We start from the raw sequence: 12,218 nt of genomic DNA, 5'->3' as shown, positions 1-12,218 counted from the left end.
AGACTACGTCCATTTCTTGATTTGTGGTTCCCTTCTCCACTTTTAGTGCTGGTGACATTGCATCTCTCTGGCCGTAGTCACATCTCCCCCTTATTCTGACCACAGCATGGAAAGTTTCTCTGCTTTTAAGGATTCTTGTGATTAAATTGGGCCCATCCAGGTAATCCAAGATTATCTCCCCTGGAAGAAGGAGAAAACTTGCTATTAGTCCATCTCCAGAGAGAATTTTAATTTTAAATTAGAAGTCTTGAATGAGACTCTAGCGTCTAGAGGCCAGTGCTTACCATCACTCATGGAATTTAAGGTGTAAAATCTAAGCTGGGTAGGGGGAAGGAAGGAGAGCACAGGGGGAGGAGGCCGAGAAGAAGAGCAATAAGAGAACCCTCCAGTGTGCCTCTAAGTATCCTTAAATCCTACTCTATATCCATAAGGCCAGTTTAGCCAGAGATGATCAGATAAGGTCTCCATTCCCCTTCCAGCTGTTTTACTGAAAGGAAAGGAGTTGACTGTCTATTACTATTAGAGAACAGAAGATACTCTGAGTAGAAACTTCCAAATCCTAGAGAAGGGGCTCTCACCATGGGTGACTGAAGCATACGGGAACTTCCATTTCTTATCCCAGCCTGTCTCTCCTCTGAGTTGGTACCAATATAAAAAGTAAAGAAACCAAATAGCTATACCCACTTGAAGTTCAACAAAATTGGTAGATTCCAAGAATGTGAAAACTTGAGGGAAATTCACCTATAGTGCAATTCAATCCTCTTTCTCCTCTCCCATTTTGCAGGTAAACAATCTGTGCCGCAGAGATTTAAAGTTTGTTCTAGGCGCCGCTCTGTTGTTGGCAAGAGTGCCGGGGCTTGAGCAGAAGGGACCAGCGTTCTGTCTAAAGCATACTGCTATTATCAGTTGGCCTCCAAATCTTTGGGATTTTATAATAATGTCTTTATCTTTGTTTCAGTCAAGACTCTTTTGGTTGCAAGGAACAGAAATTGCTCCTTCTAAATCAAGTTGAAAGGATGAGGGGCTCTCGCAAACACTGGGGATAGAAGACATTTCCAGGCACCAAGAGAACTTGGGAATAAAGACCTAAAAGCCTCATACTACCTCATAGGGCCAATAGTCCCTCCCACTCTAAGCCCCCCATAATACATCCCTACATCTCCTTCCCTCACTTGCTCATACTCTAGTTAAACACACGGTATAACTAGGTGACCAGCTCCAATGCTTCCCCTGTGATCTCCTCAATCCCAACTGTCTGCTTCCTTCTGTGTCCCTTTTTTCTAAGTTTTACAAAATGAAATCTGATCAGATAAGATCAGTTATGTGTGGGCACAACTTTTTGCTCTAAGAACACACGAGTCAAGTGTTCACTTTTGGTTCAATCAATGACTACATCTGAATTAGATCTTTCCCTGCTTCGGGGGTGATGAGTTGAGCTACAGAGGAAAAATGAGTATAATAAGTATAATAGGAATATTGACTTATATGTCTGGAGCAACTTTCACCTGACGCATTTTCCCCTTTTAGATATGGAGACCAAGTCTTCTTTAAAGATTAGTTTTGAGGGGCACCTGGGTAGGCTAGCCGATTCAATGTCTGCCTCTTGGTTTTGGCTCAGGTCATGATCTCATGGGTCATGAGATTCAACCCCCTCCCCTGCCCTGATCCGCCCCCCCCCCCGACACACACATACTCCTGCAGGCTCCTTATTCATCAGGGAGTCTACTTGGGATTCTCTCTCTCTCCTTCTCCCTCTGCCCCTCCCCCTGTGCGCTCTCTCTCGCTCTCTCTCTCTCAAATAAATAAAAGTAAATCTTAAAAAGAAGATAAAGACTAGCTTTTGCATTTGTCCAAGTTTACATTTGTATGCTGAAAGACTGAATAGGGTTGACTCACAACATGGTAAGACCAGACCCCTGGTCAGATACTGGGAACCAGTGGGTTTTATCTGGTCCTCAGAGCTAGAAGAGACATGAGGGTGCCCTGAGAAGGCTAAATATTTAGCCCCCCTTCAAACCATGAATACATACATTTCTTTTAAACCTTTGTTTAGTCCGATGAGAATTCGAGTTTTCTACTAATAAGAAATATATGTTCTCTGCTCATGTTCAAAATAAGGGATTTGTTACACGCATTTACTTCATGTGCTTCTGAGCCAGTCAGAATCTTGGGAGGCATATGAAAGGGTTTAACTTCGGATAATAAAACAAGTCAGTTATCTTGGGAAATAGTCATATGTCATATATTACTTGGTTTCAGACTAGCAGCTGACAACTTCAGAAGAGGGAAACTCTCTTGTCTCTTGGTGAAGTGGCTTGGAATTGTCCCATGATGTTTGCACAAATTCTTGACAGAGATCGATAGGCACTGGGGAAAAAATATTGAAATACCTACTAGGGCACCATCGCTATCCAGTGGATCAAGACAAAAGATATATTCTTTTATCAATGATACAAGTTATTGGAAACCTGAGTTGATTGGTGCCATGTTTTTAACTTAGTGACTTTATAAAATGTCTCTTAATCTAAATCTTGTTCATTGCTGATGACTTGAACCTATGAAATCTCTGAGTTTCCTAACTATAATCAGACCCAAATACTTTCCTTAAATACTATTTGATTAAAAAAATATAAATAGGGGTGGAGCAAGATGGCAGAGGAGTAGGAGACCTGGATTTTGTCTGGTCTCAGGAATTCAGCTGGATAGGGATCAAACCATTCTGAACACCTACAAACTCAACAGGAGATCGAAGAAAAGAATAGCAACAACTCTCTGAACAGAGAAGCGACAACTCTCTGGAAGGTAGGACGTGCGGAGAAGTGAATCCGAGGCGATATTGGGGAGGATAGATGGTGGGGGAGGGGGCCTCTGTCAGCTGCTTCTGGCAAGTGCTAGAGCCACGGAGCACAAAATTGGAACTTTTAGAAGTCGGCTCCGCTGAGGGACGTCGCTCCAGTGGCTAAGCAGGGGGTGGAACCCTCGCAGGACAGTGTGGTCTCAGGACCCTCGGGGTCACAGAAAGACCAGGGGTGCCTGAGTGCGGCAGAGCTCCCAGGTATCGGAGCGGGGAAGCCGGCTGCAGAGACGGAGCTGAGGCGCGGGCTCTCAGCTCGGGGTTGCCATAAACTGTGATCGGCGACACAGTTGGCCACTGCTCCTCCAGCAGGGACCCAACAAGCGGCAGAGCCGGGGAGACTCCCCTTCCTCCCCCGGGGAGGAGTGGCACGGGAGCGCACCGCAGGGATCTCCTGGGTTTGGAGACTCCACACGGGGTCGGGTGCCAGAGATAGAAACGCTCAGTCACAGGCGGAGTGAGCACAGAGTGCGGCTGGAGACCGGGGAGACGGGAGTGATTGACTGCTTTTCTCTGGGGGCACACTGAGGAGTGGGGCCCCAAGTTCTCGGCTCCTCCGAGGCGGAGATTGGGAGGCCGTCATTTTCATTTTTGATGAAATTTAGTGAAATTTAGATGAAATTTAGATGAAAAATAGTGAAATCCATTTTCACTATTGTCCTCCAAAACTGTACGGAAAGCTTGCAGGGAACAAAAGCTCCCCAGAGCAAACCCGAGCAGATTACTTAGCCTGGACCGACAAGGGCGGGGCAATTCTGCCTCCGGCAAAGACATTTGGGAATCACGGCAACAGGCCCCTCCCCCAGAAGATCAGCAAGAACAGCCAGCCAAGACCAAGTTTACCAATCAAGGAGAACGGGAGAACTCCAGCGCTAGGGGAATACTGCACATAGAATTCATGATTTTTTTTTTACCGTGATTCTTTAGTCTTTCAAAGTTAATTTTTTTAACTGTCTTTTCTATTTGTTTTTTAATTTTTCTTTTTCCCTTTTTCAACCAACATCTTATCAATCCCTTTTTTAAAAAATATTTTTTATTTTTCATTTTTAGAGTCATATTCTATCCCTTCATAGTAGTTACCCTTATTTTTGCTATATATATATAAGTTGTTCTCTCTTTAAAATTTTGAGATACAGTTTCTTCTAACAGATCAAAATATACCCTAAATCTCTAGTGTATGGCTTTGTTCTAGTCTCCTGCCTGATCACATTCTCTCCCTTTTTTTTTTTAAATCCTCTTCTTTCTTTTTTCAACCAACTTCTTGTCTTATCAATTCCTTTTAAAAAATCTTTTATGATTTTCATCTTTACAGTCATATTCCATTCCTTCATTGTATTAACCCTTATTTTTGTACATATATAAGTTTTTCATTCTTTAAAATTTTGGGAGGCACTTTCTTCTAACAGACGAAAATACGCCCAAAATCTAGTGTGTAGTACTAATCTATGCACCAGCCTGATCATATTTGATCATATTCTGGTTTGTTTTGTTTTGTTTTGTTTTTATCTTTTTCTTTTTCTTTTTTCCTTCTTTCCCTTTCTTTTCCCCTGGTTTCAGGTCTTTTCTGATTTGTTTAGTGTATATTTTCTGGGGACATTGGTACCCTGTTAGCATTTTGGTCTCTCATTATCTATTCTCCTCTGGACAAAATGACAAGATGGAAAAAAATCACCTCAACAAAAAGAACAAGAGGCAGTACTGACTGCCAGGGACCTAATCAATACGGACATTAGTACGATGTCAGAACTAGAGTTCTGAATCATGATTTTAAAGATACTAGCTAGGCTTGAAAAAAGCATGGAAGTTATTAGAGAAACCCTTTCTGGAGAAATAAAAGAACTAAAATCTAACCAAGTCGAAATCAAAAAGTCTATTAATGAGGTGCAATCAAAAATGGAGGCTCTAACTGCTAGGATAAATGAGGTAGGAGAGAGAATCAGTGATATAGAAGACCAAATGATGGAAAATAAAGAAGCTGAGAAAAAGAGATAAACAACTACAGGATCATGAGGGCAGAATTGGATAGATAAGCGATACCATAAGATGAAACAACATTAGAATAATTGGGATCCCAGAAGAAGAAGAAAGAGAGAGAGGGCAGAAGGTATATTGGAGCAAATTATAGCAGAGAACTTCCCTAATTTGGGGAAGGAAACAGGCATCAAAATCCAGGAGGCACAGAGAACCCCTCTCAAAATCAATAAAAATAGGTCAACACTCCGACATCTAATAGTAAAACTTATGAGTCTCAGAGACAAAGAGAAAATCCTGAAAGCAGCTCGGGAGAAGAGATCTGTAACCTACAATGGTAAAAACATTAGATTGGCAATAGACCTATCCACAGAGACCTGGCAGGCCAGAAAGGACTGGCAGGATATTTTTAGAGCACTAAATGAGAAAAATATGCAGCCAAGAATACTATATCCAGCTAGGCTGTCTTTGAAAATAGAAGGAGAGATAAAAAGCTTCCAGGACAAACAAAAACTAAAGGAATTTGCAAACATAAAACCAGCCCTACAAGAAATATTGAAAGGGGTCCTCTAAGCAAAGAGAGAGCCTAAAAGCAACATAGACCAGAAAGGAACACAGACAATATACAGTAACAATATACAGTGACTGTTACTGTATATTACAGGCAATACAATGGCACTAAATTCATCTTTCAACACCTACCCTGAATGTAAATGGGCTAAATGCCCCAATCCAAAGACACAGGCTATCAGATTGGATAAAAAAATAAGACCCATCGATATGCTGTCTGCAAGGACTCATTTTAGACCCAAAAACACCCTCACATTGAAAGTGAAAGGGTGGAAAACAATTTACCATGCTAATGGACACCAAAAGAAAGCTGGGGTGGCAATCCTTATATCAGACAAATTAGATTTTAAACCAAAGACTGTAATAAGAGATAAGGAAGGACACTATATCATACTTAAAGGGTTTGTCCAACAAGACAATATTGTAAATATTTATGCCCCTAGCATGGGAGCAGCCACTTATATAAGGCAGTTAATAACAAAAGCAAAGAAACACATTGACAACAATACAATAATACTGGGGGACTTTTAATACCCCCCTCACTGAAATGGACAGATCATGTAAGCAAAAGATCAACAAGGAAATAAAGACTTTAAATGACACACTGGATCAAATGGACTTCACAGATATATTCAGAACATTCCATCCCAAAGCAACAAAATACACATTCTTCTCTAGTGCTGAGGGAACATTCTCCAGAATGGATCACAGAATAGATCCTAGGTCACAAATCAGGTATCAACCAGTACCAAAAGATTGGGATTATTCCCTGAATATTTTCAGACTACAATGCTTTGAAACTAGAACTCAATGACAAGAGGAAAGTCAGAAAGAACTCAAATACATGGAGGCTAAAGAGCATCCTACTAAAGAATGAATGGGTCAACCAGGAAATTAAAGAAGAATTAAAAAAAATCATGGAAACCAATGAAAATGAAAACACAACTGTTCAAAATCTTTGGGATACAGCAAAGGCAGTCCTATGGGGAAAGTATATAGCAATACAAGCCTTTCTCAAGAAACAAGAAAGGTCTCAAATACACAACACAACCCTACACCTAAAGGAGGTGAAGAAAGAACAGCAAATAAAGCCTAAACCCAACAGGAAAAGAGAAATAATAAAGATCAGAGCAGAAATCAATGAAATAGAAACAAAAAGAACAGTAGAACAGATCAACGAAACTAGGAGCCGGTTCTTTGAAAGAATTAAAAAGATTGATAAACACCTGGCCAGACTTATCAAAAAGAAAAGAGAAATGACCCAAATCAACAAAATCATGAATGAAAGAGATCACAAGCAACAGCAAAGAAATACAAACAATTATGAGAACATATTATGAGCAACTATATGCCAGGAAATTAGATAATCTGGAAGAAATTGATGCATTCCTAGAGATGTATCAACACCAAAACTGAACCAGGAAGAAATAGAAAACCTGAACAGACCCATAACCACTAAAGAAATTGAAGCAGTCATCAAGAATCTCCCAACAAACAGGAGCCCAGGGCCAGATGGCTTCCCAGGGGAATTCTACCAAACATTTAAAGAATTAATACCTATCCTTCTGAAACTGTTCCAAAAAATAGAAATGGAAGGAAAACTTCCAAACTCGTTTTATGAGGCCACCATTACCTTGATCCCCAAACCAGACAAACACCCCATCAAGAAGAATTACAGACCAATATCCCTGATAAACATGGATGCAAAAATTCTCACCAAAATACTAGCCCAATAGGATCCAACAGTACATTAAAAGGAATATTCACCACGACCAAGTGGGATTTATCCCTGGGCTGCAAGGTTGGTTCAACATCCACAAATCAATCAATGTTATACAATACATTCATAAAAGAAAGAACAAGAACCATATGATCCTCTCAATAGATACAGAAAAAGCATTTGACAAAGTACAGCATCTTTTCTTGATCAAAACTCTTCAGAGTATAGGGACAGAGGGTACATACCTCAATATTTTTAAAAAAAACACCTTTGAAAAACCTACAGCGAATATCATTCTCAATGGGGAAAAACTGAGAGCTTTCCCCCTAAGGTTAGGAACACGGCAGGGATGTCCATTATCACCACTGCTATTCAACATAGTACTAGAAGCCCTAGCCACAGCAATCAGACAACAAAAACAAATAAAAGCATCCGAATTGGCAAGGAAGAAGCCAAACTCACTCCTTGCAGATGATATGATACTTTATGTGGAAAACCCAAAAGACTCCACCCCAAAACTGCTAGAACTCATACAGGAATTCAGTAAGGTGCCAGGATATAAGATCAATGCACAGAAATCAGTGGCATTCCTATATACCAACAACAAGACAGAAGAAAGAGAAATTAAGGAGTTGATTCCATTTATAATTGCACCCAAAATCATAAGATACCTAGGAATAAATCTAACCAAAGAGGCGAAGAATCTGTACTCAGAAAACTATAAAATATTCATGAAAGAAATTGAGGAAGACACAAAGAAATGGAAAAATGTTCCATGCTCATGGATGGGAAGAACAAATATTGTGAAGATGTCAATGCTACCTAGAGCAATCTACACATTCAATGCAATCCCCATCAAAATACCATCCACTTTTTTCAAAGAAATGGAACAAATAATCCTAAAATTTGTATGGAACCAGAAAAGACCCCAAATAGCCAGAGGAATGTTGAAAAAGTAAAGCAAAGCTGGTGGCATCACAATTCCAGACTTCCAGCTCTATTACAAAGCTGTCATCATCAAGACAGTATGGTACTGGCACAAAAACAGACACATAGATCAGTGGAACAGAATAGAGAGCCCAGAAATGGACCCTCAACTCTATGGTCAACTAATCTTTAACAAAACAGGAAAGAATATCCAGTGGAAAAAAGACAGTCTCTTTAACAAATGGTGTTGGGAAAATTGGACAGCCACATGCAGAAGAATGAAACTGGACCATTTCCTTACACCACACACAGAAATAGACTCAAAATCATTGAAAGACCTAAATGTGAGACAGGAGTCCATCAAATTCCTGAAGGAGAACACAGGCAGCAACCTCTTCGACCTCAGCCACAGCAACTTCTTCCTAGAAACATCTCCAAAGGCAAGGGAAGCAAGGGCAAAAATGAACTATTGGGACCTCATCAAGATAAAAAGCTTTTGCACAGCAAAAGAAACAGTCCACAAAACCAAAAGACAACCGACAGAATGGGAGAAGATATTTGCAAATGATATATCAGATAAAGGGCTAGTATCCAAAAATCTATAAAGAACTTATCAAACTAAATGCCCAAAGAACAAATAATCCAATCAAGAAATGGGCAGAAGACATGAACAGACATTTTTCCAAAGAAGACATCCAAATGGCCAACAGACACATGAAAAAGTGCTCAACATCGCTCGGCATCAGGGAAATCCAAATCAAAACTCCAATGAGATACCACCTCACACCAGTCAGAATGGCTAAAACTAACAAGTCAGGAAATGACAGATGTTGGTGGGGATGCTGCGAAAGGGGAATCCTCCTACACTGTTGGTGGGAATGCAAGCTGGTGCAGCCAGCCTGGAAAACAGTATGGAGGTTCCTCAAACAGTTGAAAATAGAGCTACCATATGATCCAGCAATTGCACTACTGGGTATTTCCCCCAAAGATACAAATGTAGGGATCCGAAGGGGTACATGCACCTCAATGTTTATAGCAGCAATGTCCACAATAGCCAAACTGTGGAAAGAGCCAAGATGTCCATCAACAGATGAATGGTAAAGAAGATATGGTATATATATACAATGGAATATTATGCAGCCATCAAAAGGAATGAAATATTGCCATTTGCAACGACATGGATGGAACCGGAGAGTGTTATGCTGAGTGAAATAAGTCAATCAGAGAAAGATATGTATCATATGACCTCACTGATATGAGGAATTCTTTATCTCAGGAAACAAACTGAGGGTTGCTGGAGTGGTGGGGGGTGGGAGGGATGGGACGGCTGGGTGACAGACACTGGGGAGGGTATGTGCTATGGGGTGTGCTGTGAATTGTGTAAGACGTTGAACCACAGATCTGTACTTCTGAAACAAATAATACATTATATGTTAAAAAAAAAAAGAAGAAGATAGCAGGAGGGGAAGAATGAAGGGGGGGAATCGGAGGGGGAGATGAACCATGAGAAACGATTGACTTTGAGGAACAAACTGGGGGTTCTAGAGGAGAGGAGTGTGGGAGGATGTGTTGGCCTGGTGATGGATGTTGAGGAGGGCATGTTCTGCACGGAGCACTGCGTGTTGTACACAAACAATGAATCATGGAACACTACATCAAAAACTAATGATGTAATGTATGGTGATTAACATAACATAATAAAAAATAAAATAAATTAAAAAATAAAAAATATAAATATAAGACATACTTTTCATAAAGTACTTGTCTATGAAAAACAGCCTTGGTGCTCCAATTCATGGACATCATTAATTTTCAAAAGATAAATACTCTCTCCCAAGAAAATGGGAACAAATGTCTTGAGCTGGTTTTTGTCTTACACAAATCTATAATCACTTAAGGACTCCAGACAACAGTTTAAGTTCTCAGTCTCATAAAACAACTATTTTAATTAAATACAGAGATTCTCCACCAACTTCAATCCTCAATAATTTAAGATCTTTTTTTAATGGCATTAAAATGGCATTAATAAAGATGCTGACAAACTCATGACCATGGAGGGGTACCTGGGGGGCTCAGCCATTAAGCATCTGCCTTCAGCTCAGGTCATGATCCCAGGGTCCTGGGATCGAGCCCCACATCGGGCTCCTTGCTCAGCGGGAAGCCTGCTCTCCCTCTGCCACTCCCCCTGCTTGTGTTCCCTCTCTCGTTGTGTCTCTCTCTGTCAAATAAAGAAATAAAATCTTAAAAAAAAAAAAACAACTCATGACCATGGAGAGCAAAAATTAGTTTTCAGTGAAAGTGATGGTTACTGCTGCTAATACAATAAATGAGATCCTATAACTAGGAAGGTCTGGACACTTCCCTCATGTTGTTTAAATTAATCCATAAAGCTCTGCATGTGTGGTTTGTTCCACACACATGCCCCAAAAAAATGTGACTGCGAAAGACAACAAAAGGAATAGAATGATGTCACCAAAATGGCGACATAAGCTGTTTCTGATTTCACTCTCCCTCACAAGAAGAACTAACAACTATTCAAGAACAAAACACCACTGAGAGAATCCTAGAATACAGGGTGAGTCTAAAGTACTCCTGCACCACAGAGACTAAGACAGGCTGTATTAGAAGTGTAAAAGAAATGACTGTAGGTTTGACCACATTGCCCACCCACAAAATAGCTCAATACCACACAAAGAGGTCTCCCCTGAGCCTCTGATTCCTTCAGTAGAAAAAAGAAAACATGGGGAGGACATCCAGCCACCACAGCATTATGAGGTGCTTTGCTGGAGCCCCTACTGTGATCTCACACCACAGGGATTGCCTAGGAATCTGCAGGGCTCAACCACCGGGAATCTGACTGACAGAGGAGCGGAAGAGAATTCTCACAAGGAGCACAAGGATTTTGGCAGACTGAGTTCACTCCTGTAGTGCCCAAGTACTAATCCCAACCAGCAGCTCTGTTCATCGGCAGAACCAGAACAGGGGTTCACTCTGACCATGGAACTTGACAAGTTACCGATCTGCCTGATTCAGATCCTCAAATAAGGAATTTTGCTGGCTCAAGAGCCCAGTTGACCCATGTACAGGCAAGGAGGTGAATCAGCCCATCCACTATGAAGAGTGTCTTCTGGACCCATCTGACCAGAGGAGCTGGCAACAATTCCTAGAAGCTCTGTGATTAAGCAGTGCTCAAACCAAGAGGTGAGTGAACAGAGCTGATCACCCCCAGAGCAAGGCCAGTACAAGGCGTGGAGTATTCCCATGCTACACACAGAGAATGGGATTCATTCATAGCTGAGGGTGAAGATGGCTCCCAGGTTCTCCCAACCGAAGAAACTGGAAACTTAAGAGTAGCATAGGTGGGCCCTCCCCCTCCTGCCCAGTCAAGAGAGCTACAACATAACCCCACATATTGCAGGATCTAATTTTATATATAAATTTATATATGTATATAAACACAGAGGATTTTTGTAGACCTTCACTAGAAAGACAAAAAACCCAGAATTCCCAAAAGAGAAGTTTGGCAAATTCGACTTCATTAAAATGTAAAATGTTTCTGTGATAAAGATTGCACTTTCTCACTGGACGAAAATATTTGCAACCCTCCAGACTAACCACCGGTAAATATTTATAAACAAAAAGCCCCTCAAATTGTCAATTAGAAAGGTGAAAGAATAAGTAACTGAACACAGAAGAGAACATGAGAGTGGCTCATGAGCATATAAAAAGTGCTTAAGTTCATTGGTAGTCTTGAAATTGCAAAGAAAAATAAAGAAATAACAACAAGAGACCATTTTTTACTCACCAGAGGAGCAGAAATTAGGAGTCGATAATCCCCAGTACCAGCTGGGACTCTCACATAGTGGTGATGGGAATATGAGTTGATATATTGATAGAAAGTGATGTGGTATATCTAGCAAAACTACGAACGTGTCTAACTTTTGATCCAACAACTCCATATCTAAACTTCTATGCACAGAAGACCAATATGTAAAAGTGAATATTCCCTAATGCTTTCTGCAGCACTGTTTGTACCAGTAAAAGGTAAACCTGCCTCCCTATCAGGAGAAGAGGAGTTGGATAAACTGTCATAACATCACACAAGACAATTTGTGGAGTACTCTACAACTATTGAAAAGAATAGATTTAATCAATATGTAGTGAACTGAAAAGATA

The sequence above is a fragment of the Eumetopias jubatus genome, unplaced genomic scaffold, assembly GCF_037043125.1.
Source record: "Eumetopias jubatus isolate StellerSeaLion01/CBP00866 unplaced genomic scaffold, mEumJub1_p1.0 scaffold_6, whole genome shotgun sequence".
Classification (NCBI taxonomy): Eukaryota; Metazoa; Chordata; class Mammalia; order Carnivora; family Otariidae; genus Eumetopias; species Eumetopias jubatus.
The sequence above is the reverse complement of the archived record's forward strand: the minus strand, read 5'-3'. Positions refer to the sequence as shown.